Source organism: Tamandua tetradactyla, chromosome 9 (assembly GCF_023851605.1).
Source record: "Tamandua tetradactyla isolate mTamTet1 chromosome 9, mTamTet1.pri, whole genome shotgun sequence".
NCBI classification, from domain to species: Eukaryota; Metazoa; Chordata; class Mammalia; order Pilosa; family Myrmecophagidae; genus Tamandua; species Tamandua tetradactyla.
In genome coordinates this window covers 61,705,082-61,724,699 of record NC_135335.1, presented here as the reverse complement: position 1 = coordinate 61,724,699, position 19,618 = coordinate 61,705,082, and the positions used below count along the sequence as shown (strand labels likewise).

The following is a 19,618-nucleotide window of genomic DNA, read 5'->3' as shown; positions in this document are numbered from 1 at the left end:
AGCTATACCAAAAGGTTCCATCTCTAGGATAATATTTTAATAGAATAACTATCTTTCTATGGAATAACTTGGAGAAGGTATTCCTCAATAGTACAGAATAAGACAACTACTCAAAAAGAAGAAGCCCTTTTAGATAGGGGTTGAAGGAGAGAGAGACTGAAAGAAAAGATTCTGTTATTTGATTGTTGACTGCTAGGAAGCAGAAGTGTTTAAATTATTATACAGGGTGATATAGAAACAGACTCCCTAAATTATAATCCCAAATGACAGCATTTACTGTTTGTATTGATTTGGGGTTAAATACCCACCAGCATTGTTTTAGTTTCCTCTTGGAGATACAAATAGACACTCATAGATGTAAATGTTAAATAATTTAACATGTGTAAAATGCTTAGAGCAATGCCTGCCACTCTCATGCGCAAATGAAAGCATAGCATGTATTGACTGAAACTTTTCTCATGTGAAAACAAAAGTGCCCAGTCAGATGTTACAGGTCTAAGCAAAACTGCATCTCCGGTGATATAATCAATCCATTCCATTCATCTCATTATCTTCAAGGCCCTAGAAATTAATCTTTAGCAAGCCAAGTTCTTATTTTCTTTCAGAATCCAAACTTTCTCAGACAATAAGGATTCTTCAACAATGAATACACCTAAATGTTACCTTAATCTCAATTAAATGAACACACACCCACATAGTAAAAAACAATACCATTTCATAAAATTAAAACTAGATGAACATTTTGCATTATATATTTCACGTTATGAGAATATATTTGCTATAAATTATTGACCTTGGGAAAACTATTCAGGTTACTTTCTATCTGATAGGGTTACATGCAGGGCGATATAAACTAATGCAAAGTCAAATTTGGTCAGTAAAGCAAATATGCCAGAAAATATTTTATTAACATGCTTTACATGATGCATCATTTCAAATTTGCTATCCTATTGATTTACTCCATGAAGTTGCTAGATGATGGGAAATCTGCAAATAGTATACTGCTGCATTAAAATTGTACAAAGAACTGAGAAAGATTCACTTTCCCAAGAACAGATTTCATGGGGAAGTGAAATGTGATGGTCATAATCATGGTAGATGGAGATTAAAAACACACATAAATCAGCCACACGCTATGATTGAGAAACCTCAGTGGCAGATATTCTGGTAGAAGCATATTCTTAAATAATTGCGTTAGTCTCCCTCTAGCCCATAGAAAAAAGAGTGAAGGCTGCAATTTAGCAATTAACCGATAGAGAGGGGAAGAAAAATATATTTCTGATGCATCAAGAAGATTAGAAATGCAGGAGGAAGACCACAGCTGGAAATTATGATCATTAGTTCAGTTCTTCTTATGAGTTAATACTTTCTCTATCTCTTGCTTATTTAATTTTCACGTAAGCATACAAATATTTTATTTTTCTAATCCATTCTTTAAAAAGTCTAATAATCTCTTCACTCCACTTTCCCCTTTTACTTATCACTTCTTTTTCCTAATCTCTTTTATAGCACATTTCAAAAAAATTGTCTGAAATCCTAAAACTGTTCTCTTTCTGGTTTCCTTGGCTGCTCAAGCAAATATACAATTGCAATTGGCTGTGTTAAACAATGGGAATTTAATGGTTCATGGGCTTTGAGGATGGGGAAAAGTTCAGATCAAGGTGTCATCAAGGCAATGCTCTTTCCCCAAAGACTGTGGCATTCTGGGACTGACTTCTAGAGATCTCTGGTCCTTAGCATATCACATCAGATGGCAAGGCACATGGTGACATCTCTTGGTCTCTCTGTTGTCTTCTGGATTTTGATGTGCTGCTTCTGTCAGCTCTGTGGCTTTTTCTCTTTTCTTTTTTTTCTTTCTTCCAAATTTCATGCTTTTATAAAGGACTGCCATAATAGAATTAAGACCCATCCTGATTAGGCTCAACTGTATCAGGACTGAAGTAACCTCATAAAAAATCCCTACTTCCATAGATTCACACCCACAAGAATGGATTAAGTTTGAGAACAAGTTTTTTCTGGCGTACATGCAGCTCAAGACCACCACACCTTCATTCATTTTTCTCATAAGCACAATTAAGCTTCACCCCAGACTCCATCAAGGCTGCCCCTATAGAGGACACATGGCATCTGGTTAGAAAAACAAAACAAAACAACAAATCTTTCTGTCTTATTTAACCAGCTGATCATTCCTTCAACTGGTAGAACTTCTTCTCTTGGCATCCGGATTAGCATATAGTTGGTTTTCGATTCACTTCATGGACATTCCTCTTACCTCTTTACTATCTGTTTTTCTGTAATGACCACCGTTTTAAAGTATCTAGCTCTCAGTTCTTAGATTGTTTTCCCTTTGCTTTCTTCTCAGTTGATCACTTCTGCGATCATCTCTCATAAAGTCCTAATGCTTTAAATACAATTTATATATTGATAAGTCCCAAATTCATATCTCCAAACTAGACTTCTTGTCTAAATTTCAAACATGTATATATACCTGGAAATTTGCAACAGCGCTAGCTGACTAATAAACATCTTACACTTCATATGCTCAAATCTGTAATCCTAATCTATCATGACACACCTTGTATATGGTTTTTTCCATCTCTATTAATGGCAACTGTCATCTTTATACTTACCTGGGATGAAGATTTTGACTCTTCATTTTCTTTCACACCTCTCACTTAACCACTCCAAAATCCTCCCAGCTCTTCCTTCAAAAACATATAGAATTTGATGGTTACTCAGCACGTCTATTGTTTACACTTGTCTGAGCTAAAATCCATTCCTGAATTAATGTATCAGTATGTGAACTGATTTCTTTTTTTACTAATGCCACTATACTGCCTACAGTCCAGTCAGCAATCAGAGTGATCAATTCAAAATATAAGTCAATCCTTTACAATCATCTGCCCAAACCCTACAACATTTATTTGTCTATTGCAACACAAATACCACAAACTTATTGATTGTTTTTTCAACTGGGAGGAAGGAAAAGAGACCAAGGGTCTATCAAAGGAGTTTTATTGTGAGGCTATGTGCGGGCAGGCTGATGACTAAGATGTAACAGCTCTAAGCAGGAGTAAGGGTATAGCTTATATAGAATGGTTGGCCAGAGTAGGGAAAGAGAGGTGGTGGATTTTCATTGTCTAGCTTGGGAGGGAGAAATTGGCAGGCTAAGTGGAGAGTTATGGCAAGCTTGTAGCTACCGGGGCTGTAACTACCAGTGGGTGAACATTGGATAAGGGGAACCAATCATAGAAATGCAGCTGCCAGAGGATGGATGCAAGGATGATCAAGGGACTGCTGTGTGAGCTGGGGCAGGTTTGGTTTTGCAAGGGCCTCCTGGAGGTTATGGGTGGGGGGAGTTACTTAAAATGTTTGCTAAGAATCTGTTACCTCACGGCGGGGGGGGGGGGGGTTGCCTTGCATGTATCAGCTGTGAACAACTCAGTTATTATCTCATAGTTTCTGTAGGTCTGGCATCCAGACGCTACTTAGCTTGGTGCCCTGCCTCAGGATCTCATGGGGCTGCAATCCTGGAGTTGCCTGGGGTTGCAGACTCATCTCAAAGCTCATTGAAGAAAGACCCAGGCTATGTGGCTGTTGGCAGAACTAAGTTCCTTGCCTCCTGTGTGACTAAGAGTCCTGGTTTCTTGCTGTCCATCAGCAAGAAGTCCATCCGGAACTCATAGCTGACTGCTTGGGGGAGGCGACTCTCAATTCCTTGCCAAGTGGGTCTCTTCAACACAGTCACCTGCTTCATCAAAATCTACAAGGGTCAGAACCTATTAGATGCTGTAATTCCACGTAGTGCAATCATGGAAATGACAGCATTTTCTGTATTCTGTTATTTAGAAGAATTTCACAAGCCACATAATCCCATTCACAATAAAGAGGAGGGGATTACACAAAATCATATATATCAGAAGGCAGGGAAGGGAGGAACCAACTTAGAGTCTTTCCAGCAGAGGTCCCCATTCCTGTCAAAGTAAAACATTTCTGTACTATGTCCCGCAAGGCCTTAGGTGATATGCACCTATATACTACACAGAAATTCCCTCAAATTTGAATGTAGAGGTTAAGGTAGTTCATGGTCTGCACTTGTCTAATTTTGCAATCAATAAATGTATATATGTAGTTATACTCATACAATATTCAGGTTAGTAGAAAACAGCTTCTATTTTATGTGTTCCTGATTCTATGGAAGACAGAGTTTGAAAAATATGAAATTGTTTAGGAAAGGATTTCCTTTGGTTTGCTGTTTTTTGATATTTATTTCATTTTGGAGAATAAAGATTTCTTTTCATTCTAAGAATAATTAAGATAGAATAAAAACCATCAGTGGGACTTGTATCACTATATTCTGTTTATGCTTCAGACACTATCCTACATGGATAATAAACTCAATAATTTATTAAACATAAGAATAAAGTCATACTCCAATACACGTGTCATTAAAATGTACAATGCTGTATTTTATGCATGATTTTTCTGTAAACCCACCACTTGCCTAATGAAGAAATGTGCTTAAGAGAGTTTCACAGTGGATTCCAGGACACTTTCCAGGAGCACTGGAATGGGAGACAGGAGATGTAAACGGGATTTCCCCAGAGATTAAATATCGTTTCTATATTTCAATGCCTTCATGAGAATATAGCCTCTGAAAAGTGAAGTGACTTGTCCATGCAATCACAATTTAAAATATAGAAGCAAGTTATCACCATTTTGATGGTCTTTCTATGGACCACACACACACAAACATATGATTTTTAAAATGGTATTTTTTTAAAGCAATATTTTTTTTGCCTTTCAAAAGCCATATGTTCCACAAAATTTAAAAAAAATACCAAGAAGCGAGTGAATATGATTTCAAAAAATGTACATGATGAAACTCTTTTTTAAAATGTCTTATTTCTGTAGAGAATTGTTTTGAATGTAATTCCTCAAAAAGAGAATATATGTTAGCTGCATTTAGTCAGGGACTCATGATAATATTTGTTAATGTGGAAAATCTTCACTTTTCCCCAGTTTAAGCTATATGTGGAAAAGCATATTTGAAAATTCTTCAATGAGATATTGCTAGAACTGCATGTATTATAAGACAAAGCGAAGTTTTGAAGTAAGAGCTTCTTGAAGGCTTTGTCAGAGCCCTTGAAACCGCTTCCTATACTGTCACTTCCTTCTGTATGGCAGGTACCCAAAGGACTCCATCCCATGGGTGCTCACGGGAGAGCCTTCTCACTTGCTTTATACGGCCTCCAAAGATAGGAGGCCTGGTTGACTCTTAACCTCTTCCTGCCAGCTTCAGTCCATTCCACGGGCAGGCTACCCACCCCACAACCTCTTTCTTCAGTGCATTCTCACTCATCAAGTGTTCCTCTTGGGAAAGCTATAGACAAAATCACTTGGAGCCATCTGCCTGATTCAGAGGAAATCCTCTATCCTTGCCCTGGCAAACTGAGAATGCTGGCTGCCCTAGGACCACTGTCTCTCTTACTTGTCTCTGCCCCTATGCTATGCCTCATCGCTGCAGCATAGAGAATTCTGAACAACCATGGATGAGCTCTCTCAGACAAGAGATGATCAATAGGCCCTGATTTAGTAGAAGTGGGAGAGAGCATCTGAGTTCCCTCAATATTAAAGAAGGGGAGGGTAGAGCGCTCTAAGAAGAAAGGATGCTTGATGTTCCACAAACTCTAATAAGATGATCCCCCTCCCTTCTGGTCCTTCTGTTGTATCTACCTCTAGATAGGGGGAGGGTGTACATGACACTAGGTGTTGTGTTTTAAAGTGTGATACAAGTAATTCATTTTTTCCAAATATGATATAATTTTATTTTTTTAATTTCATAAATAAAAACTCATGTACATTAATAAGTAAATGTGGAATCATTTTATTATAGATTTTAGTGCTAAGGACAGAATTGAAGAAGATAAACATGATCAGTAGAACTTTTTATAACTCTTCTCCAAGTTTAACCATGCTTATTGTATATTACTTCATATAAGGCAAAAGCATAAGTATCAACTTTCCTTGTGGAGAAAGAAGGAAATGCTGTGTGAGAGTTTCACAGAAGAGACATTATACTAAAAATGTTGGCATTAATAGGGGTGCAAGGGTAGTTCAGTGGTAGAATTCTCGCCTGGGTTTGATTCCCAGCCTATGCACTTCCCCCCCAAAAACAAGCAAGCAAATAAACAAAATTCAACAAATGGTGCTGCAATAATGGGGTGCTCCCATGGAAAAAGAAAGAAATGTGATCCCCACCATACAGCATACATACACAAAAAATGTTGGCATTAATGAAAAGAAATACACAATGAGACAGAATGATATCAGATCAAACAAAAGGAAAGAAAATACAAAATAAAGGACAATGTATTGTTTTTATTTATTCCTATGTGGGATATTACCTATAGAATATGAAGAAACATATAATGATCTTCAACAACATATTAGAAAACTAGTCTATCATGTGTTTCGACATTCATTTACATTGTTTCTGGTTGCTTGTGCAGTCATAGGTGAAAGAGCTCATAAGGCCTGCAAAGTTGAAAATATTTACTATCTGGTCCCTTAAAGAAAACATTTTCAGACCCCTAATTTATGCTAATAATGCATAAAAATTGTACAAGACATATTTGAAACTGTCATCTGTTTTGAAATTGGATTAGTTAGAATTTATAAATAATATTTTATATTATAATTTCTTGTTCATTTGTTTAAAAAGTGTGTGATATTGTGCTACTACAAGCTAATAATGAAAATGATTGTTTTATTACTTCCATTTCTAGGTGTCTGTATATGTATATTTCTATCTATACTCTTGTTTCTATTCACAAAGAAATGAATTTAATCAGTTACCTCAAGAACTAGTTAACCTACTATAACCCCCAAATTATAGGTGTATTTATTCACCTAATATAAGACTAGTTGTTAAATCAAAACAAAAGAGCGAGTTCTATTATATTAATCACATGAACTTCAAAATATTATGGGGTAATTCATATTATTTATAACTTATCTTAATAAAAAATCAAAGTAAATGAGAGGCATTAAGGGGAATCCTGAGAAATTAGAATGTTGCACTTTTAGTTTTTTATTACCATCTGTTTTTAAATTATAAAATGTATTGCTTTTTGTTACAGTATATAAGATTAGTTGTTTTACTGCTATGAATGAAAAGATTTACATTTATCAAAATAAACAAGAGATCCTAGTAAAAGTAGTTAAAAATCCAAAACGGCATCAGTAATAATTGAGGGACCTCAAATGCCTTAATTTCTAGTAACAAAATTAACATATTTGATAAGAAACTCAGTAAAATAATCAAATTACATAACAGGAAACAAATATTTACCCCTATGAGTGTCTAAGAGTCATATATATCTCGTTTGATGATTAAAAATGCATTTCATTATTGCCAAAAATTGTTTTTATCTAATTCTGTAAGTCTATGGTTCCATAACATGTAATACATTTTATTTAAAAAGTAACAGTCTATTCAATGCCTAATACAGCATTTAATCAAAAAACAATGAGCTAGACTTATGAAATATTTACTCTTTAGCACTTTCTAAGCCAATGAATAGCTCTGAATAATTAAACAAATTTTATTTTAGCTTCAAGATATATTTTATTTTGTAACCAATTATAGTTAAATTAATTAATTGAATTAGGTAACCCTTAAGCATTATATGGCCCTCCATCTTTTCAGATACTGACCTCATCCATATTCTATAAGGTTTAGCACTTTATTAGGTTTATATTAGCTAATAGCCATACACTCTTCTTTATTCCACATCTAAAGTTTAAAAAGTGCATGAGAGAAAACTCCTCAAAACCATTAAGCTAGGCTGCACTCACTTATTTTCCTTGTAGCATCATTCACAACAATAAACACAACAGAGAGTTGATTAAAAATTTATAATGTATTTACTATATATGCAACATCAGAAATACATATTTCCAAATTTTTTCTAATTTCAGCCACAATTCCAAATTTTGTCTAATTTCAGCCACAATATAAAAGACATTTAAAAACAGAAAAATAAAGACAAAATAGCAAGATATTCTGTTTTTCTAGATACTTAATGCCTTCCATATTATATTTTATAAATTTTTCTGTTCAGTTAAATATATCGTCAGTATTTATATGATCACATATAGCATTTCACTAATCACTCAGATATGCATTATGGTATGACTGATAATTGTATTTTTTAAATTAACAAAGTCTAAAATAAACATTGCAATTTTTAATATGAGAGATAATTTCAAGTATAATATATGTCAAGAACTTGACTAGAGGATACTGAAGAAGTAAAAGCTTTGTCTCTAAAGTGAAGATAAATTTAATAAATACATTAAGTAATTAAATTATAAACATCTATCATTTCTGAAAAATTCTATGAAAAAAGAATATAATACCTAGTGACTAGATCTCTACAACAAAAGGAACTGGGGTTCCTTGGAATTGGGTTAAAAATTTCAAGATGGTCTGGAGCATCTTGCAATACTAGAAAATAAGGAGGTGATAAAAACAACAACAACAATAGCAAAATAAAAACATATTGATAGTTCTGTCAAAGGGACACAGGAGAACAGGAGCCAAATGAAAGAGTTCCCAAAGGTCAATGCTGGAACAATTGGGGAGAAATAATAAATAGAGCAGTATTATATTATAACCAGGCGTATAAAATACATAGCTCTGTGTCCATACTGATGTAATAATGACTGTGTAAATAAATAACTCAGGGCAAAAAGCAAATATCTTGGGCAGATTTCCAGATAACGTGTGACGATACTTAGTTGTCAAGGAGGTAGAGCATAACTCCCCAGTCTGTAAATGTGGACCACACGTAGTGACTTCCTGCCAATAGGAACAGAATGGAAAGAGGGAAAAAGTAATTTTACAGCAGAAAATAATCACCACAAGTGTCCTCAGTGGTAAGACATGTTGATGGCACGTGCCTTTGATGTGACATGATAAGAATGACACTCTACCTTTGTTGCCTGCCTTCCAAGCATGCATAACTGCAGTCTGATCCTAAGGGGAGGATTGGATACATTCCAATAAAGGATCTTCCTACAATACATCCACTGACTGCTGGGAGCAGTCAGCACAAGATGTTTGCATGTACTTAGAGATGAAAATATGACATATTTGCAAAACTACGTTGTATGACTACAAAAGGCAGAATTCCCAGCTGTTATGGAGTGTTTTCAGTAGCTATTTACCTTAATGAACTTCAAATGCCTTAATTTCTTAATAAAGAAACACTGACAATCATATTTCAGTCTATTGAAAACCACATATTTCTTCAATGAGTTTAAGATCTTCCACTATAGTATGGAATGGGATGTACATGAACTGTGGTTGATACTATATTGCTTATCCAAGATCAACAAATCCTAGCATTTTATTTTAGGACATGAGCAATTTGGCAACAATATAGCAAATCCTGCTTCCAAAACTCCTTAACTTGGCTTGGAGTTCTTTCCCCAGATAGATCAGTCTTTAATACTGGAGAGAATTTATTTGCTTTCTCCCTCATAGGATAAAGGAGTTTAGGAAAATGGAAACAACCCTAGCACACTCCTTAATTTGTTTTATTTTGAAGCAGGATTTTCATTTACTCTTTAGGAAACATCTACCTCCATATGTAGCCAATCCTTAAGACAAGAAGTCAATTTTTTTTTTTAATTTCCCAGAATATATCACAATTTGAGCATGTTCTATGGTAATATTATAAACATTTTTGAATTATGTGAAAATCACCCCAATGTAGCAGTTGTATCCACCCCGTAAAACATATGTCCCAAGTGTGGAGGAGCCTTAGACATACTCAAGAGATTCCATTGATAAGTTAATATTTATATAGTTTAAAATAAATATTCCATTTTCCCACCACTTAGAGAAAGTTAACTCAATTTGGTTCAAAAATGTCTTTCACTATTTTGATTTAAATATTAGCTCAGCAGTAAATCATTTTTATGAAATTTTAGATTATAGTAAATAATTTTCCCTTCATTTGTGATGAGTTCATCTTGAAATTTTGGTTAGATGCACTGATAGTTTTAATTATATATAGTTTGGAGTTGTACTATTTTAAACTGGAAAAAAAGTAGTAGTTGTAAAAATATGAATGGAAATGTTAGAGTTATCAGGAGTTTGCTGGTATACATAATGGTTAATAACCAAATGCATGTTAATAAAATATTTAGTGGATAAGGATATGGGAAGAGCAACTCACTTTAGTTGGAATTATAGCTAATGGGAACATCCTTTATCTTTCTAAAATTCATTCTGCTCACCTGAAATAATCTGTCAGATATCATTTTAATCCTTTAGGAGTTTTAACAAAGGGAGTGGACATGACATATTGATTTGGTCTTTGCCCCAAGGCATATCAAAATGCCTGAGATTTTTCTCTTATTTCTGAGGCTGTATTTGAATCTTGCCTTCTATTTTTAGGAAAATACTTTTCTTTTTCTAACTGCAATTTCTGATTTCCCTTTTCCCCTCTCAAATTTCTGAGCTCATGTATTCCATGTAGTAATTTAAGAAATGTAATTAATGGGAACCAACTCTTGCTATCAACATTCTATGCTAAAATTTCTTTACCAAATGCTGTCATTTTCTCAGGTACATTTTTTGGTCATCCAAAGTTTCCCCACATGGGAGTTACCTAACTGGTTTACCACTACTTGACACAAACTGCTATTTTTTTACCCTCTTTTTTCAATTTCCTTAGTCACTCTCTTCCCAAGGAGACTGCAAACATTTAAAATTTGTTCATGAAGAACATCCCATTTCCAATGCCTTTCTATCTATTATTCACCCATATCATTCACTCAATACACCATAACTTAAAACAGTAAGTGTTTAATTCTAGATAATGGGTTGAGGATCCTGTGGCTTGGCTGGGCCAGGCTAGATCTCAGGAATTGGGCTCCAGTCTCTGGGTTCATTTCTGTTCCATGTGTCTTTCATCCCAGCAGTTAACTGTAGTGTGCTCTTCTAATGGAAAATGGCAGGAGCACAACAAGAGAATAGAAAGACATGATATCTCTCTTGGCTGAGGATTGTTACATTGTCCCTTAGTCAATTGTCCATACAAGTCATGTGATTATCCTTTCATCAGTGGAGATGAACCGCATTCTCCAACACTAGTGGAAAGAGCTGAAAATCACCTGGAATGGTGAGTGCATGATTTATTTTAGTACATTAAAGTCACAGGAAATGGCAAGCAGTGATTCAATGAGCCACCATAATTATGGGCATTAAATTGACATTTTTAATGTTTACAGAAGAGTTGGACTAGCACAACTCAAGGTAATATATGTGCGCCTACAGACATTTAGGAAATTGGAATTCATTTCTAGAAATATTATGAGAAATAAAAATATGATAGTCTCACAAAACATATAAATATGGGAAGAAAAGAAACTAGATTATAGTAATGAGGCTTAAATTAAGGAGACTAATTGTTAGCAATTGAACTGTGCCCCTCATAAAGCTATATTCAAGCCCTAACCCCCAGTTCCATGAATGTGATACTATTTGGAAACAGGATCTTTAGTGATGTTATTAGTAAGGGTAGATGTAATTCAGTAAAACTAGTGTCTTATTAGAAAAATTAATTTGAAGACAGAGAGAGGAGATGGTCAAATGACAGAGGCAAAGTTGGAGTTATGCTGTCACAAACCAAAGAACTCCGTAGGTCTGCCAGAAGTGAGAAGAAGCATGGGACAGATATTTCCCTACAGACTTGGAAGGCAGCATGGTCCTTCCAAGGTCCTTCAGCACCTTGATTTGGGCCTGGGAACATTTCTGCTATTTCAAGGCACCCAGTTTGTGTTAACTTGCTACAGCAGTCCTTGCAAACTGAGACTAGTTGATTTCAAACAAATTTTACATTCAGGTTTTCATTATAAATTTCAGACATTGTAACTCACATTTTACAGTGACTATACAATATTGTTTCACTGGGATTTGGGTATTCCCATGATGAGCTTGGAGCGGGGTTTTTCAAACTCATCACTAATGACAGAGCCCAATTCTTCTGTAAATATTAAAAATGTCAATTTAATGCCCATAATTATGGTGGCTCATTGAATGACCCAGTAGTGCTAGATGCATCCTACAAGTCATGGCAATCAGAAATATGTCAAGACATTATCAAATGCCTTCTGGAGGGCAAAAAGGAGATTCAAATTAGAGAATCTATTGACTTAAATCATGCATTTATAGGTCAGATTATATCTACATGCATTACATATATGTATTCGCATATGGATGTATGTTAATGTGTGTAAATGCATATATGCACATAGGTGCACCCACCTATATATACATTTATTTATGTGTGCTAAACTGAAAGCTGGGTGTTAGAGTCCATTGCGGTAGTGATTGTGATGATGCTTCTCCTGTAGTTGTGGAATTATTAAGAACCAGAAGGTGGTGATGATAGATGGCTAGCATTCCTTTAGAAAAGAATATTAATCAAATAACAGCTTGAAATTGGTTAATTCTGGATAATACATTTTGAAATTTTCTAATATATTTTAAAAATAAGGAACAACTTAATTAAAATCTTTAAAGAAGAGACATTCAAATCTTTTCTTTCTATAGTAAACCCACCAAAGAATAACATACAATGTTTGTTAAAGGTGACCATTACTTAATTAAATATAAAAGATGTTCAATAGACATCATCAATAAATAACTTATTACTAGGGAGTAGGGGTTTGAGATATTTTTTGACTGAAATATTTGAATATCTTTAGAATATCCTTCAATTGTTTCGTTAAGAAATAATTTATAAGAAAAGCCACAAAAGATTACTAAAGGAATTTCAACATCTACATATGACACCCCGGCTTGAAAGAATGCGAATTAAAATTAAATATTACTTGACTATTAAAGTAAATAATAAGAGAAGTAAGAGCCCATTGCAAATTAAATGCTATGTTAAACAGTTTATTATGGATATATCACCTACCAACTTCTTCTATGTGGTTGCATTTATTATTGCCAAGTGTCGAGGAAAATGACACACAAAATACATTTCATATTCAATTCACTAGCATAAGCAGAGGTTAAAATAATGTAACTCCATTAAGCTGAAGATATTCTTAGGAAAAAGAGAATACACTACTGGAAGACAAGGGTTTAAGCTCCTGTCTATTGTAGCACACTCAGTTGTGAGATGACAGCTCCACATTTTCATTATTCGTGTCATATATTTTTTAGAGTATAATAATTGTCTCCATTGTCTCCATTCTTCCTTTTCCTTTTCCATGTTTCTCATAATTTAAAATTTATAATTTAACATTGAATACAAAGGAATACAAATTTCTATTATTTAAGTAGATTTGCATTTCAAGTGAAAATCTACCTTCATTATTCCTCTGTTATTTTCAAGAGTATGAACCACGGTAGTGTTTCTTTAGTTTCTAACTTGCTACAATAACTCTAAAGATAAAATAATGCAGTATTATTTAAAAATCACCCAATCCTACTTACTGGTGTGTTTCATAAATTGCTTTGCATATTTCTGATTTGAGTACCTTTTATCACTTGCATTTTCTTCATAATCTAATTCTAATATAATACCTTACATGATTTGCAGGGCTGCAATTTGGCTCCATTTCTTAAGCATTGCTACTTTTACTATTAAGTTATAGCCATAAAGTACATAATTGATATTTATTTTTAATTATGTTATTATAAACACTGCATGTGTTGCCGCTTTTCTTGTGTACATTGTTTTATTTCCTTCTATAAATTATGTCACTTCTACGTGGAAGCTGGTAGAAGATTAATAAGACATTTATTAAGAGACTTAATAGGGAAATACGGTCTTATAGGTTTCTTCCATAATCGCTGCTTACCTCCCAGGTCATTCATTGAAGAACTTAGTGTTCATATATTTCAAAATGATATATGCTAATTGTGATCAATCAAATCATGCTTTCCTACAAAGAAGCTTACTTCAGTGCTGCTTGACTTTATTTTTGGTATTAAAACCACGTTAGGCAATCAAAATGACTAATTTTCAAATTGCGAAGAAAGTGTAGACATAATAAAGAGAAGTTAGGAACATGCACATTGTATTCTCTCTGACATGTTTCGATTTGAAACAACTAATTAGAGAACTATTTAATAAAATGAAAATCAAAATGGTTCTTTATTAGGCTGATAGGTTTGTGTTCCTTGTTTGGAGGAAATTACCATTAACAATTACATCCTCCCTTTTTAGACTTATCTGTCAATTAACAATTTTATGATCATCTAACTATTTGAGACTATACAAACTTTCTTCCAAACTGCAAAAGATGCACTGTTGGCAAGGCTAATCTCAAGGATATGTGTAGAGTTAACCTCTATAAAATATACAGATGGAAGATTCTGTATAAAATCAACAATCCCAGTCCTATTCATTCCCACAAGAGCAGCTTAATTCAATAGAGTTGTGAGAGATTTAATTTTTCAAAAATCTTTGGTATAAAGTAAACACACATGAGAGGAAGGTCCTTTGAGGGAGTGTGAGATTTGTGTTAGAAATGTGCTTCTGTTTGTCGATAATGTGTTGGTGGAGTACCAGGGAATTGGGTGGGAACCTGAGATGAAATAATACTAAAGACAGTTTGCCAAAAACTTAGCAAAGTAAGCAATGGGTTCTTCTGTCCTCACAAAGGTTTTATAGGACCCAAATATGTTTTCTGCTACATCAAAAATCAGATGAACATCTATTAAGAGTTTAAAGGTGATATTTCCAGGCAAGTTTTCTACGTTGAAAGATAATTTGTATTAACGAGTAGGTGATTATTCACTCAATATTAGGTTAAGAGACCACCTTGCTGGACGGGGAAAAGTTAATTTTAGAGTTGTAATGATGGTATGAAAACTGAGAGAAAAGTTGAATGGAGTTATTTTAGAATCTGGGAAAATAGAAATGGTGTTCAGTGCTGACTTAAAATACAGGAAATGCAATTTTTTTTTTTTTTTTTTTTAAAGGAAGGAAAGACAGAGAGAAGGAAGGAAGGATGGAAGGAAGGAAAGGAGGAAGAAAGGGAAACATCTTTAAACATTTTCTTGTTTTTTATTGTATTTTTTGTTTGTTTGTTTGTTTTTTACATGGGCTGGGGCCGGGAATCGAACCGAGGTCCTCCGGCATGGCAGGCAAGCACTTTGCCCGCTGAGCCACCGCGGCCCACCCAGGAAATGCAATTTTGTCTCTATGATGATTTGATTCCACAAACTTCGTGGTATGGACAGGGGCAGGAAAACTGACCAGCTTGCCATGGATTAGTGCACAGAGGTTCTTGGGGACTGCAATCATTTACGTAACCAACCAGGGCATCCGTTACTCTTTAACTGAATCATGCCTCTCTATACTCAGAGGGCAAACTGTGTCTCCTTTTTAGAGAATACATCTAAATAACTCACAAAGACACAGAAGAAATTGGATGGCAAATGAGAAAGTACCAGTACCAAGGACATGCATCATTGTTAGTTTAAAATGGGACACTGGTATTCCATGGAATAAAATACAACATAGTTATTTAAATTATCACCTGTAATTTTCTGTAGTCAATGGCCTTACATGTCAATATTTGGGAGGTGAAATATCTCCAGAAATAGAATTTTATGGTATAATAAGAGAGAAGAGGGGATGTAAGGGTGGTTCTCAGCTGTCATGTGAGACATCCAGGTTCTATCCCTGGCCCATGCACTTCCCCCAAAACAAACAAGCAAGCAAGCAAAAGAAAGAAAAAACAAACAAAATCCAACAAATTCTGCTGCAATAATGGGATGCTCATATGGAAAAAGAATGAAATGTGACCCCTGCCATACAGCATACAAAAAATAATAACAGAGAACAAGGACTTTGAGATGGCATGGCGACTTTTCAGCATACTGGAAAACTTAAAGAAAGACTATAACAACCTCAAAGCTGTCAGTTTCAATCTCATGGGACATGTAAAGAACTAGAAAGCTTCTATGACTATCTGATGAAACCCATTATTTTATTGATCCACAAGGTTAAGATTTCTGACTATTAAATCCAATCCAACTATAGAAGAACTATAAGGAAAATTAAGTTCACAGCTTCCCCGGATTTCTTTTGTTAGATTAAGTGCATTATATTGGGAAGTATTAGAAACCTGAGAATTGGAATGAGCAAAGTCCAATGAATTTGATCCTCCAAATCCTACTTGCTTTCACTTTTTAACAGAATTTTCAGTTCCTCAATTACTCACTTTTAAAGGAAATTAGCCTCAAGTCTCTATGATGGGATTGCCTGGGACAATGTCCTTGAAAAAGAATACTCGTTTCCTCCTGACATACCCTTAATACTTCTTATTACCTCCATATCCATGACTAGAAGTACCTCCCATTGAACTGTAGGGGGATAAGTATAAATTCTGACCCCTGATGACACCCAACTCCCAAGAGTTTTACAAAAGTTTTCAACTTATATTAGTAGAAAACAGGGGTATTTATGGAGAACGATTCTAAAGATTTTAAACAAAGGAATATGAAACATAATTATGGAATATAATGAATGTGTTGAAATAGGTGCACTGATCAGAAGTTTAGGACACCATGTATTAGGTCAAGCAATCAGAAAAGATTATAATAGTACTTGACTTCTTGACTGAACCTTAGACCCAATTGTGAGCTAAATTAATTAACATTCAGATATCAATTTCCTGTATAGTCTAGAGCAAGGATGAGCATATTCTCTCCTCTGTAAATAAGTTTATTAAAGAGAGCCATAACCATTCATTAATGGCTACGACTGCTTCCATGTTACACCTTCAGAGTTAAAAAGTTGCAATAAAAATTGCGTGTGACCTTAAAGTCTTAAAACATTTGCCCTCTGCCCCTTTATGGAAGAAAAATTTCTGACTTCTGTTCTAGAGAAGGGAATTCAAAATATTACTGAGATAGGAATATTGAGGAGATATATTACATCTATCCTGTCCATTCATTCCCTACTTTGTCCCATGAGAAACTCTGGAAGACATTCCTTTCTTCAAGGCTTTGAATAAAACACTGGAGTAGGAAACATTGGCATTCATAGACATCCATATGGTGGATCTTTGTAGACCAATGAGATGAGAAATGGGCTCAGTGGATTCATTTAGGGTGATAGGAGACCACCAGAGACAAAGCAAACATTATTACAGTAATGGGAAGTTGACAAATAATATTAAGAATCCATAGATATCTTTGTTGGAGGCAATCTCTGTGCCCTGAGTCTGAAATAGAAGGGAAGTCTTAAAGTTTTACTTGATTTGTCTAAGATGAAAAAAAATCACAAAACTATCAAAACTCTATGTCTGATGAACAAGGTCTGCATTGAGTCTTCACAACAGAAAACAAAATGGCCTCTGTTAACTTCAAATTCGAGAAAATCTGTAGACCTTTTTATTGAATGAATGGAAAGTGATGTTTTTTTTAATAAAGACCCCACTTCACAGGCAAAAATGTAACTCTAACTCTTCTTCCTCACCTTTCCCAAGAGCCCTGTGGCCATTTATCAGAGGGATTATGTTTTAGTGAAAGGCAAGTACACAGACATCTGGAAGATTACTAGATCCTGGGTTTAAATGGATGGAAATTTCCATATATTCAACCCTCCAATGTGGTCCACCAATTGAAATAGGGGCTGGTGGAATTCAGGTGATTAGTGAACTCTTTACTTGGATGCTTCTCACAGTAGGCTCAGTGTGTTTCAGACGGTGATCTTTCTTCAGTTCCATAATGCCTTATTCAATGGACATATCCAGGCATAGACTCCTTATATTAATTCCAGACCTTCTAAGATGAAAGAGCAAGGAAATACATGTGTACATGCTCAACTTTATATAAACCTATATACATACACACATATATTTATACTTCTATATATATCCACCTGTATCTATACTAAAATAATAAAAATGAGTTTGTATTTGATGTTCCCAATGCTAATCCATTGCCACATGGATCATTCTTGCCTTGATCCCTTGCTTGGCTGTATTCCCACTACAAAATTGAAAAAAAAAATAGCTTCTACCTTCTGCCATCCATTTACTTAATTGTTTATCTCTAGAACGCATGTATAGCCGTGTCAGAATTGTTAAACTAAAAACCATGCAGAACACTGCTATCCACTAGAGTACAGCATTATGAATTGATCTTTTTGATGTTAGCATTATAGTTTCCACAATTTTCCAATGTCACTTCAATCACAACTTTTTCCCTCACCCACTTCAGTGAGGCTAATTCACACATTTGTAACACAGTTTGGTCATATTCTCACATTCTAAATTCTGCTCTAGCATCACCTGATTTTCTGAATTATTTTTGTTTTTAGTTTGCATATATTAAGGTCCCCTATTCGTGATGAAAAGGTTTGAGTTTATACAGATGCATAAGTTTACATCCTTGGCTAATGGTACAAAAATATTTTCTGTTAATGATGTTTATGTTGAAATGATCACTCTATAAAAGTGTTAAGTAAAATTCAACTTACTTAAAATTGAATATAAAATTGATATTTGGGGGCAATGACAATATATTGAACATATGTAAAATGAAGAGGCTCCAATTACTGTAACTTTTAAGGAAGTGGCACGCCATATCATCGGAGGTTAATTTGTCAATTACATCACTGCATCTCTCTCTCTATATATTTTTTTTTCTTAGAGAAATATATGTATTTTTTTAATCTGGACAAGTTTTTTGAGCCTCCATAAGTTTATCAGCTAGCATTCACATAACTCTATTTTCCTTCAATGTTGTTTTCCATTTTCCAGTGCCCTATATAGGAATTTGCTCCTGGAATACTGAGCAATAGTTTGATTATATTTGTTTCCACCTTGACAGCCTGATGGCGTTCACTGCCAATCATTTTATGGCATTCTTTCCAAAGTAATGTGAGCAATTTAGTTACAATAGGACTAGAAAGCATTCACCTGCAAAGAATCAAAACAAAATCAGAACTTGTCAGTAGATGAGGTTGTGTAGTTGATGTTATCCTAGTGACCACTGAAGAAAGAAACCTTATTTTAATAATATATAAGGCATGCACTCGGTTTTTTCCCAGCTTTTCTGCACAGGCTAGACTATATTCATTTCAGAAATAGCTTTGAATGTTTCCTTTATGGCAGGTAATATAAATTCTCTTTTAAATTGGGATGTGGCCATACAGAAACTGAGAATGTTAATTTTGAGCATGGATGATGCCAAAACTTTATAATTTGCCCAGTACTGACTAGTAGGCCTGGAATAAGAGAAAAAAAAGTGGTGTGGGTCTCAGCATTTACTCTTGAGATTTTAGGGTGGTTTGTTCAGAAGGGAGAAAGAAAATGGAGCTAGAATATGGAGACATTAACATTGTAACACTATACCCAAAGAGTAAAAATTTTCAACATTTAGATATGATAATCCAGACTTGGAAGTACTCCATATGAATAAATATATAGAATGTAGAAAACACCATACAACAGATGGTCCCCAAGTTGAGGACTATGACATAATGGAACTCATTCTTTTAGAGATTTATACAATAAAGATTAAATTACTGGGATATCATGTAATAAGGGAATGTAGTTAACATTT

The 19,618-nt window shown here is 34.6% G+C and overlaps 1 long non-coding RNA gene across 3 annotated transcripts in view; it reads left to right on the top strand.

Moving 5' to 3' along the window:
* LOC143647165 (uncharacterized) overlaps positions 1-19,618 on the top strand; it is a 103,342-nt gene that overhangs the window by 34,838 nt on the left and 48,886 nt on the right. The window lies entirely within an intron of this gene.